The sequence below is a fragment of the Aquila chrysaetos genome, chromosome 12 (genome assembly GCF_900496995.4).
Source record: "Aquila chrysaetos chrysaetos chromosome 12, bAquChr1.4, whole genome shotgun sequence".
Classification (NCBI taxonomy): Eukaryota; Metazoa; Chordata; class Aves; order Accipitriformes; family Accipitridae; genus Aquila; species Aquila chrysaetos.
The window spans coordinates 28,826,292-28,840,293 of NC_044015.1; positions in this window are offsets into that span (position 1 = coordinate 28,826,292).

Here is a 14,002-nt window from a genome sequence, read left to right on the forward strand (position 1 = left end):
TACAAAAATAAATTGTAAGAACTAAGTATAAATACAGTTTGTAAAGCCAGTTTTCCAAGATGAACAGCATGTTCTTCAGTTATCTTCAATCAAATGGGTGAACAAGAGAGCAGCTGAAGTTAGAAAATTAAGGTTATAGTCCCCATTTCTATCACCAACATACTCTGTAATGGGGAGCAAGTCACTTCATTGCTCTGCTATGCTTTTTCCTTTCTCACTTTTGTCGGTTTTACCTGTTCAGACTACCAGTGTTTTCAGACAGAAAAGAGTCTTCCAGTTCTACTAAAGCACCTAGCACCACAGGGCTTTAATCCACACAGGGGCTCTAAGCATTATTGTAATACTAGTAAAAATAACTGTAATGAAACAGCAAAAGCACAATCACCTGCCAAATTCAGTCACAAAAATGGGCTCTCTAATGTGTAGAGAGTGTTCTAGTATGCAATAAAATATTCATGATACTGAGGCCAAGAAAGTCATGGATATTCATGGAATAGATCCAACAATAATATATTAAGTCACTTTCCATCTTAGAACAGGGCTTTTAAACAGAGGTAGAATGATTTAGGGTAAATCTATAATATTTAAGAGGTTCTAACTCATGGCAAAAGAGAATCCAGTATGCCCACTTTCTGACTCAACAGTATATGAAAAATGGTAGCAGGAGTCCATCCAAGCTAATTAAATCTGATTAACAAATACTCTGGAAGAAATCAAACTAATTTGTACACACATGCACACACGAAAGAGCTTAATGCCAGTGAATAATTGGCTAGCTTTTGCTAGTATTTCCCAAAAATATCAGCTAATCACAAACCCAAGGATAGTAACAGAGATCCCAGTTACTACAGTGAGTAAGAGGATCAGACCAAACCAACAAGCAGCTTTTCCACAGCCGGATGCAGATTCTTAGGAAAGGCACCTAAGAACAGGGCAAATGGACAACCCCCCAGCTTTCTAGGTTGTGATTCAGTGGTTCAGTCTTTCTGAGCCTCCCATCCAACATGTTTAACAGCAACCAGTAGGGATTTCCTTCAAAATAACTCGTATCCCTTTTTGAATTAATTTTACTCTTGCTATCTACAGCAGCCTGAGTTAGTGAGATCCACAATGGCAAGCTATGTGAAAAAGTACTCTTTCTGTTGGTTTCTTTTGTTTGTTTAAAATCTATCATCTGATCCTTTAATTGTTATTTCATTAGAAATACTGAACAATATTATTTCCTAGTCATTTTCTCCCCATCTATGGTCATATGGGCATCTTTTGTCATATTTTACAGAACGAATTCTAAAACTAACTTACTTTCTAATTTTCTCCTCATACAGAGATACCCAGCCCTTCAATAATTCTTTTCTTTAACCAAACATTCTTCCATTCCCCCATGTTCTTTATGCAGATAGCATGGACAGAACAACACAAAGTATTTGAGACGACTAACACAAACCTGTAAAATGGCATGACCATCTTTTCTGTTTTGTAGCCTTCCAATAATTCCTAACCTCCCAATAATTTTTAACATTCTTTTTTCTTTCATATTGCTTATAAGCACAGCTATGAAATTTCTAGAGGACTATCCACAACATTGTCCGCTTCAGACTGTTTTATTCCTATATGAATTGAATGCTCTGCTGGCAGTCAGTTTTCAAAGTAAGTTTTCTGAATGATATTATCAGGAAATTTTTTTTAACATCACTATTCACCCACCTTCCCAGATCATGTAGAAATTTGTTGAGTAACTCATGTTCCAGTATCCCTAGAGGATCCTCTTAGGAAAATCTCTCTATGATTAAAAGCACTCCTGCACCTTGTTTCTCCCTTTTGAACCAGTACATGAAAACACTTCTTCCTACTTCGTAACAGCTTATTTTCTTTAGGAAGCCCTGGTGAGAGAGCTATTGTGAAGAGAATGAGCAGGTCATTCCTTTTCTTACTGATTCTCAATTAATTCTGCCTAGGTACATAAAGCAGGACTTTCTCTATTGGTCTTCCTAGATCTACTAACTCTATGTTATTTGCTTTGGCACAAATCTGTAGTTGTACAAGTCACACCTGGAACCTAGATACTGACAATGTTTGACACTTCCAATTTCTGCAACACCAGCATTGATTTAAGCAGCAGGTTAGGCACCACAGTTTACTGTGTAGCTATTTCATATTTGTAGCCCTTTAAAACTTCTGAAGAATGGAAACACGTGCTACCATTTGTTTTAATAGTTTATTCTTAAAATTATTCTTCTGGTGCTTCACTCTGAGGCTTAATCTCTCCTTACCATTCATTGTCCCTTCTTTATTGCCCCATTTCCTTGGGCTCCATTTTTACCTCAGTCATGTATAAAGGCTGATAAGCATTCCATAAAGTTTTCTTTGTACTAATATTAATCATGTTAATATTTAGCTTGTGTTATTTATTACTTTCCTCATCTGGTCATTACTTTAACTTTTGATTTCTAAGAAATTCTATTATGAAGAAATTCCTTTACTCTGCAGTTTAACCAGGTTGATTTTATCATGTTTTCCTTCAATCTTTTTTTTTTCTTTTTAGTGATGTATACTTTACTCTCAGCCACTTGATGCTGAAAACTACGAAATAAAGAAGAGGCCTCTTGCCACATAATTTATGCTGAGGACCTGGTAATGTCATGAAACCTTCAGAACTCTGCTTGATAATCATAAAGTGATACTACAGAAGCACTTACCAGAGAGTGCGGTGGTGGCTAATGGCAGTGTCATCTCTGTTTGGCATATTCCGGGTACAGCAGACTTTCTGTGCCTTGTGGTGCTAGAGAGGCTTCCCTCCCATATAGTTCCCTCCATGCCTCAGCATTGTGGTTGCAACCAAACAAAATTTTTAGTTCACTTGGACTAATCCTACTCACAAATCTCAGCAGGATCTTTGAGAAATTCTCCCTGTAAGATTGAATGGGATGTTTGTGAGAATTTTCTTTCCATCAAGGCTCACATCAAGACTTACAGTGGGTGTGCTACATCCTCATAATTTTTTTGCAGTATTCAATTTATTCCAAGGCAGTTTGCCATATTAGTCTTCTTGTTGTATGAGATGATGACTGTGCATGTTAAATGTGATGCTAATTTAGAAACAGACTTGGACTAAACAAAAAACTAAGGTTCATAAGGATAATATTTACAGGTTACTATTATAATATAAAAATTGAGTAGATGATTATGAAATATGTAGTATATCTTCCTTGAAAAACAACTTATTACAGAATATCTCCTTTGGAAATAAATGTTTAAAAGGTCTTCTCATCAAATATCATATGACACGACTCTTGGGGCTGGCCATAGGGAATGGTAAATAGATATATGATAAAAAATGCATTGTGAAAGAAATTCTGTCTGTGATTATAAGAACAATTGGCTGGCAAAGGAAAGCTTTATTTCAATTCAAAAATTATTTGGGACAAAGACTTAGAGATAATATAAAAATTCTTATTAGAACCTTCTCTTCTGCCCAAGTCCATGAGTTAACATAGAATATAAGGGAGGGTGTGCGAGGTGACCTTTTCTTTATGGGAAGAGCTATGAGGCAAGGACTAAAACAGTTGCTATGAATAGGGAACATAGCAAACTTCAACACACAGGGATCTGACAAGACTGATTTTCTTAACAGTAAGTGTGGTATCGCAATTTATGCAATTCCAAAGAATTTGGGGAAGGTTAAGCACTCTTGTGATATGTGTGCAAAAGAAGTTTAACAGACAAAACTGTACTTCCTGTCATTACAAGACTGACAATTACCGTCACACTTACAACACAATTTCCAAAAACTCTACACTAATTCCAGCTACAGGAATAATACCACCACTGGGTATTCCTACTATTTGATAGTGCTGTTCTGCACTGCTGGTCTGCTATCCTTTCTATAAGGATTTCAAAATCATGTACGTGCTCTAATGATGTATTTCTACACTTGAACAAAAGAATGCTAATAAAAATGTGCACAGTAACATGAAAAGCTTAACGGTTGCCTGGAGAGTTAAGGAACACATTTCCAAATGTACATTACCCTTTGCTTAGGCTGCTTTCCTAAAATACAACTTGTCATACAGGATTCAGAGGAGCCATAATTTGCAAGACCTTCTTTTAGGGTATGGAATAACTATTTACACAGTCCCCAGTCCAAATCTATCAGTGGTTTAGTCTCAGATTTCTCAGAAAAAATAAGTTGTGGCAGGATCAAGCAATTGACCCAGGAACTAAACAGGATTTAAGTTCATCTAAAATTACAGCCCCCAAGGCTTGCACTCCAAGCCACCTCATCTAAGAAATACCTAAAATTTACCATGTGCCCGCTTAGGGCATTGCATCAAAGCATGCCTTCTGGATCCAACTGCCATGCTTCAGGAATGACTGTCAGTTTGATGCCTCACTGCAAAAGCAGGGTAGATCTGCACCTCTGCACTGGCAGACCTGTAGGCGTCACAGGAACATGCAAGACAAATGCATAGTATTAGGGAGTTCAAGTGCCGCTTAGACATTTTGCTGAAGTTTTTGCATTGTTATTTTGGACTTACATATCCAACATCTTGGTTTTGCTGAGAGTATCCTTTCTTTCAATCTGATCGAAAGCCACTCTCTGCTCACTGGAATCACCAAAAACTCAAAATCAAGTTTGCACAAGTAGGACCCAAAACAATTACTTAAATACAGAACAGCAGAGTTTATAGTGTTACCTATATTAAGCATGGCCAAGAGCAAGGAAGTATTGTAGATGCAGGTGAGTTATCGTCTATCTGGAGGAAAATTAGCAAGATTTGAAAGGCCACTTCTGTGCTCCTTTGCCTGGCAAATACCTTCCATGTGATAATATTTGAAACCAAGGTTTCGGGATTATTAACCACCTCATATGCCACTAACCATTACTTTTACTGGAAAGTTAAAATATAGGGAATATTTGAAGAGTAAAACTAGAAAAGGTGGTCCTAATCTAGGTAAATTGGGAGGACAAACCAAAATTTTAAAATCTATACAATCTGTAAACCAGATGACTGAGAGGGGAATTTACTTGTAATACATAAAATCTAATATGCTGCAGACACAGTAAATCCAGGTTACTATTTTTCCTCTAAAACAAATATTGCAGCAAGAGGACATACTGTAAATTGAAATTACAGAAGAACTCTAAGACACAGGGAAGCAATTTTTTCCTTAACTAAAAAATATTCTGCAAGACAAATGTACAGAAAAAAACCCACTGCAGTCTTCCAGAAACAATCAAATGTTATTATACAGGAAAGCTGGGATAGAAAAGTGTGCCTTAATTTGTCAGCTGTTTTGCATTAAATCCAAATTTTTAGGCCATTATATTTTTTCATACTGTGCATACATGTAAACAGAGAAGTTCAATTGTGTGACAGTTTGGAGACACAATAAAGAATTGCAATAAAAAGAGAAAATATAAGAGGTTGTGTGAGGGAGATGATATTTATTTGTTTTCTGGAATAAAATTTATTTGAGGAAACTAAGTGTATGGCTATGTGGAAATGTGCAGACAGCCACAGCCTTGCTCAGCCTGTGCTCTAAGCTAGCTGGGAACATGCCAGATTTGGTCCAGCACTGTATAACCATACAGTGTGTTCAAGGTAAAAAGTTCTGCTGCAAGATCTGTCTGCATCCATCTTTGTAGACATGCCCTAAGTGAAAAAAAAAAAAAAAAAAAGAAAAAAATCTCAGTTTGCATATACTCTGTGAAAAATTCCTAGAGCTTGGCAGCTAAACTCTCCAAGGATTCCTCTGCATTAAACAAGTGCTATTCTTGGGCTGAGCAGGATTCACTGCAATTTTCTCTGCAGTTGTTCCTCCTACCATCTAGAGGCAGGGAAAATACTCCTCCAGGGAGCCTGCAGTCTACTCCGTGGTGTTTGGGGAAGGAAAAAAAAGGGTGCCAAACCCAGAACTGTTGGTAACAGAGGGACGAGGCACACATTGAGAGCCCGGACACCAAAGCTGTGGTGAACACGTTAGGTATGGAGGGCAGAAAAGCCGCATCCGGGATGGCGCGGCAGGGGAGGCACCCAGCCAGACTGCCCAAAACCACGGACCTCAGGAGCGATGGCCACCGTGGCACTGCGCGGGGGGCCCAGCCCAGACTCTGAGCGTTTCTCTGCTGCCAGCAACTGGCTCTGAAACTTCCTCACACGTGTGGGCTTTCTCCCCCTTGCCTCCTGTGCCAGGCAGGAGAAGGCATTACCCTGCTCGTAGCTGTTCTCATTGCTTAGGAAATGGCGTTATTGCAGGGCCCTGAGGGCACTCACAAGACTTACAGCCCCCGCCTGGACTCCCCTGGCTCTCCCCCCACCCTGCCCACAGCCCAGGGCCCCATTTCAGCCCCCCAGTGCTGTCTGTCTCTGCCCCAGCTGCGCCACAGCAGTGCCAGCCAGCCATGGGCCCTGCCAGGCCAGGCCCACGCGCAGGCCCACATCCCGGCCCGGCCTCGGCCCAGCCCCATCCCCAGGGAGATGCGTGATGCCCAGGGCTGGGGCTGCGCCCAGCCTGCCTGCTGCCTGGCCGGGGCATGGGACGGGCCCTGGCTGCCAGGCCCTGCCCTGCCCTGCCCCAGGGACCTCCCGCGGCCCCAGCCCCCAGGGAGTCGCCGCCGGGCGCCGCGGCTGTTCTGTGCTTCGGAAGGTTTTGGGTGTGAAACCTCTGCATATTGACCCTGCCTACAGTAGGATCCTAGGATTTTGAAAAAAGGATCCTAGGACTGATCAAGTATTCGCAGCGCTCTTGTTAATGGGAACTGCAGCTTTTCAGCACTTTCGGCTGTGCCTGGTACACCCTGCCTTTTTAAGCGTGCACCCAGGCTCATACCTGCTCACAGGCTACCTTGTAAATCCTTCAGCCGGTGCTAAGCAGTGAGCTTGGCTGAGCACAGAGTGTCCAACAACAACGGCACCAACACCATAGACACTACAGCTGCAGATTCTCACCCAGGCTACAGCCAGCATTGTGGTGAAGCACAGCCATGGGTGCAGTGCTTAAATCTGCTTTCCACTTACATTGTATAAGGAAACATAAGTAGCAAGTAAAGGCCTCATTTTCCAGTATTTGTCTCTATTACTGTAATTTCTAAGAATCACAGTCATTACCCAGAAAAAAAAAAAAAAAGACCATACATTAAAGACTGTAAACCCTTTGTAGCATCATCCATCCACTACTGTTTATGAAGATGAGGCTCCATTGAAATAATAAACTTATTTAAAGAACAGATGAGGTCAGACAGTTGTCTCTTCTTCAAAACTCTATAGAACGGAAATGTTTTTTTCAACTATTTAATTGGTGGAAATTTATTGTTAACATTTGCTAAGTAAGTAGAAATTTGACAGAAGTTTCCATGTCATTATTTGTCCTAAATGTCTCACAGACTACTGTCTGAGGAACAACATGCGTGGAAAAGCATTCAAGAAGCACCTGGAAGAAAAGAGAAAAGACCTAAGTTTTTACTCATAGGGTTCAGGAAGAAGGGATTGAGAAACACTATTTTCAAGTCCGTTTGTGGACACCCAGCAAGAATTTTAAAAGACTATTCAAGAATAGTCAAATAGTCTAATAGCAGTAGTAATAGTGATAGTTCCTAAAGAGCCACAAACTAAAACAAGGACACATTTGAGGTATGAAGGGATTCAAATTAATCCTGTCAGACCGTTAGCAAAACTGCATCTTTTCTTTTCCCCTTACTGTTGAATTTTTTAGCTATGACAAATATCAGATCAGCACTGTTTACCATTAGTAGAAAGGGAATTTGAGTTTTTGAGTCCATATGCACAGATGTTTAATTTTTTACTTAGGTGACTACCCCCACTGTCTATCAGTGGGATTAATCTATGGAAGTATAGATCTTGGCTGTTCTACTTGTGTGAACAGAGTTGTGATCTGCCACATGGACATGCACAGCACTCCAAATTTACCTAGCTTAGATTCCTGTACCTCTGTTTCTTCCTAGCTGCTTGGAGGCCTTCAGGGGCACCTAGCCAGTGGGAAACATTAGATTAAGGAACTTGTGTGGGATTGAAGCCATCCAAATCTGGGCCAATGTCTCATCATTACTGCATCTGTAGAACTGCTTCTCAGGAAATTCATTCTACTTATTCATTTTATTTAGCTATTTTGATCATTTATGTGCACTAGTTCTTTCCCCAGATTGCCAATAATATGTAACAATCACAAAGGCAGCATGGTAAATCACAGCAATGTAGCACAGCTCAAGTCTTCAAAACAAATTCCTGAACATTCATTAAAAATCTTGACAGTATGTTCCGCGAAGCTGGTAAAGCCAGTAAGGTGGTGCTGTTTATAGCAACATGGCTAATCAATGCACACGCATCTTTTCCTGCAAGGTTGCTCAAAGTAATTAGTAACAGTGATACAGGGAATTAGAAAGCAAAACTGAAAAATAGCGGCTATCAGCTACAAACCACTGAAACATAAGGACAGCAGGGTACAGAAAATTCTTGGCTAGAAGATACTTTCTTCATGGGGGATTTTAGCTGCTCATAAATCTGTTGGGAAACAGATATATCCAAGCATGCTGTGTCAAAGAGAGAATTTCATCATCTGCAAAAAAAGGCAAAACTGCCCTAGATCTAATTCTTACTGAGAGGATGGAGTTGCCTGAGGATATGAAAATAAAGAAATATCCTGGAGCCAAGGACCATAAGCTGTTTACATTTAGTATGGCAAATGATGGATCCATTGCAGAGTACAAAGACAAATGAGCAAACTTATATTAAGACATCTAAGCTAAGTTTTTGGCCATTTCAAAGTCAATATCAATGTTGTCATTGAGTGCAGGGGGTCCAGAATTTCATTTCTGATTAATAAAATGCATGGAAGATGACTGAGGAAGGATATTAAAATCTTCCTCTTTTATACTGCTCTTAAACAAAGAGGCAGCCAATGTTGCTTCACAAGAAAAGAGCCTGAAGTTTGGTAAAATAAATACAAAATTATACTGAAATTAAAAGATAACCAAATTAGATTACTTTATAGCTAACAGAACACCCTCTACCACTGTAGGATAAAAGTTGTAAAAGAAAAGAATGAAAAAGAAATGTTTAGGGGCTGTGAGAACAAAAAAGATTTAAAGTGTTCCTAACATTCCTAATGAGAAAGAAAGTCCTTTCAATAGAAAAGGAAGATTACATTAATAACAATTCAGAATTATAAAGATGATGAACTATTATTTAAAAATATGCCCTTAACAATAATAAAAATGAAAAAGAATGGAAGACAGTAAAGATAAATGCGAACAATTAACAAAGAGGGCTTCGTATTAATTGACTCTTACAAAAGAACAGATAAGAGCATGTTTCACAGATTTGAACACAGCTGAGTCAGCCCTCCTTAATTTTATTGTCCTCTGATATTAAGAGATTCTACAAACATGTTTTGTACCATTGACAAATATTTGCTCAAAAGCTACTGGAAGAAAGGAAGAAGTTTGTCTACAAGAAAATTGCAGGAAGCCTAGCAATTACCTTCTACTTAGATTAATCACTGAAGTCTTTGTCCTGGAAGTCATGGCTCAGTTTAGGTATCCAGAGGCACATAGACGTCTTTCTGAGAGTCGAGCCTACTAAAAAAATAAAACAAATAATAAATAAACCTCTTATCCAGGCAGGAACAGTTAAGAGAATGCTGTAAGGAATAAAACTTGCCAAAGTATTCAATGTAAGTTAGAATTGCTAGGTATCTTAGTGTGTCAAATTTATGATCAAATAGAGGATCAGGAGAATGTCACTGTGAAAAAAGAGCAAAATCACAAAGGAAAGTATCCAGTTCCTAGAAACTGAATCTTTCTGGAGAATCCTTTAAATAGAGTTCAATAAGAAACCACAATTCCATCATTTACACAATGATGATGATGAAAGCTTCTTTCTCTGCTGTCTTTATGTCTGTAAATAAATTTTGTTCCAGCATTTTAACAACAGAAACTGCTGTTTGCCTTGTTTTCTAACAGCCTCTCTTTTCTTATCACTTTAGGCATTAACAGTCAGGAATCTGTTAATCTGCAGAGCATGATTTAGCTTGATTAATATTAACAATGTATCACTACTTCTTTACCGGTTGACTTACTGAGAGGGAAACTTAATGAACTCTTCACCTGGCTTTGTTATCCACCTTTTGTCTTGGTTTAAAGTGTAATGAAAAGCACACAAAATGCTCTTCCACTGTTACAAATGAGGAGGTTGCTCAGCTCAGGGTGATCAGATGCCACTGTCACAGGAGCAACATTGAAATGAAATGGCAGAAGCTCCCAGTCTTGAGAAAAGTCACCAGAGGCACCAAAGGGGACATGCTTTCTACCCCCAGCTCATCCTCCTCCCCAAGTCCATAACAGGACTATAACTGTGTGACATGGGGAGAGACAGGTATCCATGTATTTATTAGTATATATTATGGAGACACTTCTTCTCTTGCTCTTGCATTCCTCCACCCCAGGTTCTTCCAGTAGCACCACTAATCAAGCTCTTTCATTTGGGAACCCCAGCTATAACTTCACTGCAGATGGAGCAGAAAGAAGTCATACTGTACCCATATTAACTTGTACTAATCTTGCAAAACAGGTCTCATAGAAACACAAATGTTCAGTGTGTTGGTTTATATGATGATGTGCAGAAGTATTGCTGATAAATAACACTGGGACTTAAGTAAAGCTTCTCCAGAAATAATCTACAATATGACAAAATGAAGGCTACAGAGTCATTGAGATATTAAATATGAAAGACCTTTCCGATTTACTTACAGCATTCAGTGTAACGGATTTATTAGTAGTTCCTATCTTTATGGTAAATGATGCATAAATGATGGCAAAGGTGTACAAGAGAACTGTATAAAGACTCTTACAGAGTGAATAAATTGGTTGAGTGCCAGCTTTTCTAAGGGTGAATGGTTCTACTGACTTGTTTAGGGCATATCATGCAATGATGGATGTAAAATTACAACATTTTAGAATGCCAGCAGTTCAAGGTAAGATTCCAAATTTATGAGGGACAACACTCTTATTCTAATAAACCAAACACGTGGCCTCAGCTTCTTCCTGCAGGAGAATAATTTTTCTATTCCAAGGCAGGAGAGGTGGAACAAAGCAGCTTGTATGCACAAGAGATTGATTTTACTGTATAAAGCTGAAGCTCAGCTGAAGACCAGGCAAAGACTTATTTTTTTTGTTTCGTTTTTGTAGTGGTACCTGTGTATTTTTAAGGCAATCATTTCCACGTGTAATAATGTCATTTTGAAATGAGACTGGCATTCCAGTGAACCTTCTGCAAAATTCCTGGCTTCTTTTGCACCACAGTCCGTTGCCATTTCCACAGGGCTTTTATAATATACATAGGGAAAATGTCAATTCAAATTCAAAGACAGAGAATACCTTTTTTTGATGAAGCATCCTGTATATCATGTACTAGCTGGAGGTGTTCTCTGCTGCTTGACAGGGAACAATGACATGACAAGCAGGGAGAGAAGGAGCTTTTAACCAGTTTAAAGTGCAGGGAGTTGGCACTCACTGAAAAGTCATTTGCCTGTTTGCTATTTTTTTTTAAAGTATCTCTCTTTCCTTTGACTTGTCATTACTCCTGTAATATACAATTTTGTCTTCTGTTTGTAATTTTCTGCTGCAGTGATTCCAAAGGTTCAAAATAATCTCTTTCTATCTTACTAGAAACAAGATAAGGGAATGTGTATCTAAATAGTTTGCTTATTCCAAAACCTAAATGAGGTCCCATTTAGTATAGCTTTCACTGCTATACTTTTCTTACTGCTGCTGCAGAGGCCTTACATGAGTGTTACAAGTGCTTGTGTTCTATACTTTTCATACTTCCTGGAAGTGATTTGGGCCAAAGGCATTTTTCATAAAAGAAAATGGTCAAGATTTGTTCTAAATGGCAATCTGTTAAGCACTGTTCTGTGGACAAAAAAAGTCAGAAAGTCATTGCCCTTTTCTTCTGGGAGAGAGAATTAGCCTATTAAATGCAAGGCAACACAGAATTCTACCTGAAGCTAAATAACATATTTTGAGCTGTTATCAGCCACATTACATGACATTAAAGATAAAATTTAAGAATCGGTAGAGTTTCTACCATTCTTGCATGCAGTTTATTTTTCAAGTTTAGCTTTCAAATATTGAAAGTTCACATTCAGTGCCTTGATCAAAAATGATAAATGAACTACTGAATTAGAAGAAGATGCTGCTATTATTTTAACCAGTAAACTAACTCAGGGTTAATCTGGGTGTTATTTAGCCTATTGAAAGTGTTTTGAGTGAACATATGGTTTCTATTGTGAAATCAAGGCACAGTTTTAACTATGAATATAGATAATTACCCTTTGGACTTTAAACATTTATATGTGTCACGTTATGTTGGAGCATTTTTCATGGTCAATAGGTTGAAAGGTTATAGAGTCGAAAATGTAAATTGAGTGTGTTTGAGTAAAACTATCCAGTGTAATGATAGTACAATTCACTACTGCTCTCTCTTGGAAAGAGGTAGTAATAACACTCAGTGAGCACGAGCAATGTAACAGGCTATTTATTTAAGTACAGATTGTTATGGTAAAAGATTTTAATATGAGAATTACAGGAATTCAACCATAGTATATATTGCTAGAAAAATCCCTGGTTGCTGGAGCTTAATTTTATATATTTACGCAGTATATTTGGGGGCCTAATTGTAATACTAACAATAAAACCTTTAAATAAACTACATGTGTATGTATGTGTGTGTGTGTGAGTGGATGCCTTAGAGCCGGGAATATTGCTCTATCCCCACCAATACATTCTGTTCTTGATTGAGGCTTGAAAGTGTGTTTAGTTTTACTCCCTGAGTGTAGCCCTTGGCAATATCCCCTTCCAAGGAGCCAGACATTATGTCTGCACAGAGGATGGCTGAAGGACCCAGCAAGTATGTGCGAGGAGTACTAATGTCCTGACTGTGCAGCAGCTGACTCGCGGCAGCCCTACCACCATGCATCTGCTAGGGCAACCCCGTCGGCCCAGGGTACCACCCCATCAGGAGCTCTAACAGCCTCTTAATAACGTCGTTCGTAGTGAGAGAAACTTAAAGGTCCTTCTGGTCCCTGGCCTAAGGAGGTACGTTTTCACCCTGCCTTAACAACTGGAAGCATTTCGGGTGAGGTGAGCAGCTTCCCGCTTTGTCCTCATGGATCGCTGAGATGTTGAGCACTAGGGGTACATTTCTCAGCAACACAGCTCCTGAGCCCAAGCTTATTTCTTCACGGCTAGCATGCATTTCTCTGAACACCAGTGCACACTCTAGTATGGATGTAGCCTAGTGTTAACCATAGAATGCCTGTGTTAAGTCTGTTGAACTTCCAGCCATGGACAATCTGGGAAACACATGACCCAAACCAACTTTAACCAAAATTAGTTAATTATTTATTAATAATTAATAATTTGGGAGTATTTAATGTGCAGTAACAAACACACAGTAAGGCATTAGACCACAAACAGTTGCTACAAAAAACCCAAGGACTTTCAGAAAAAAACACAAATAAAATGTTTATTCTTGTGATTGCTCTTTTATATACGTTCATTTTCTTTTATTATGCTTTAAATATATATTTCTATGTATTGTATCAGATTTTGCAAGAGAATACAGTCTTTCTTCATGCACACTGAAGAACAACGAAATCCCATTTTTCCCTGCCCACACATGTTTTACGTAATGGGAGCCATTTTAATTACAGCACATCTCTATTCCTGCTATTTCCCATTTCCAGAAACACACACACAAAAAGCATTTTTTAGTAATTTCTAGAAGTATGCATATTCAAAATACCCTTTGATTACTCTTTACACCATTGAACTGCATCCAAAACTGCCTCACTTATCTATTGCTTTCCATGGCAACCTGGTTTTTAGCACTTTCCAACTTTGTTTCCTAGAATTATTTCTTTCCTTCTGTGGCAGGTACACCCCCCCCGACAGGAAACAAAACTTCTCCGGGCAGGGAGGAGAGAA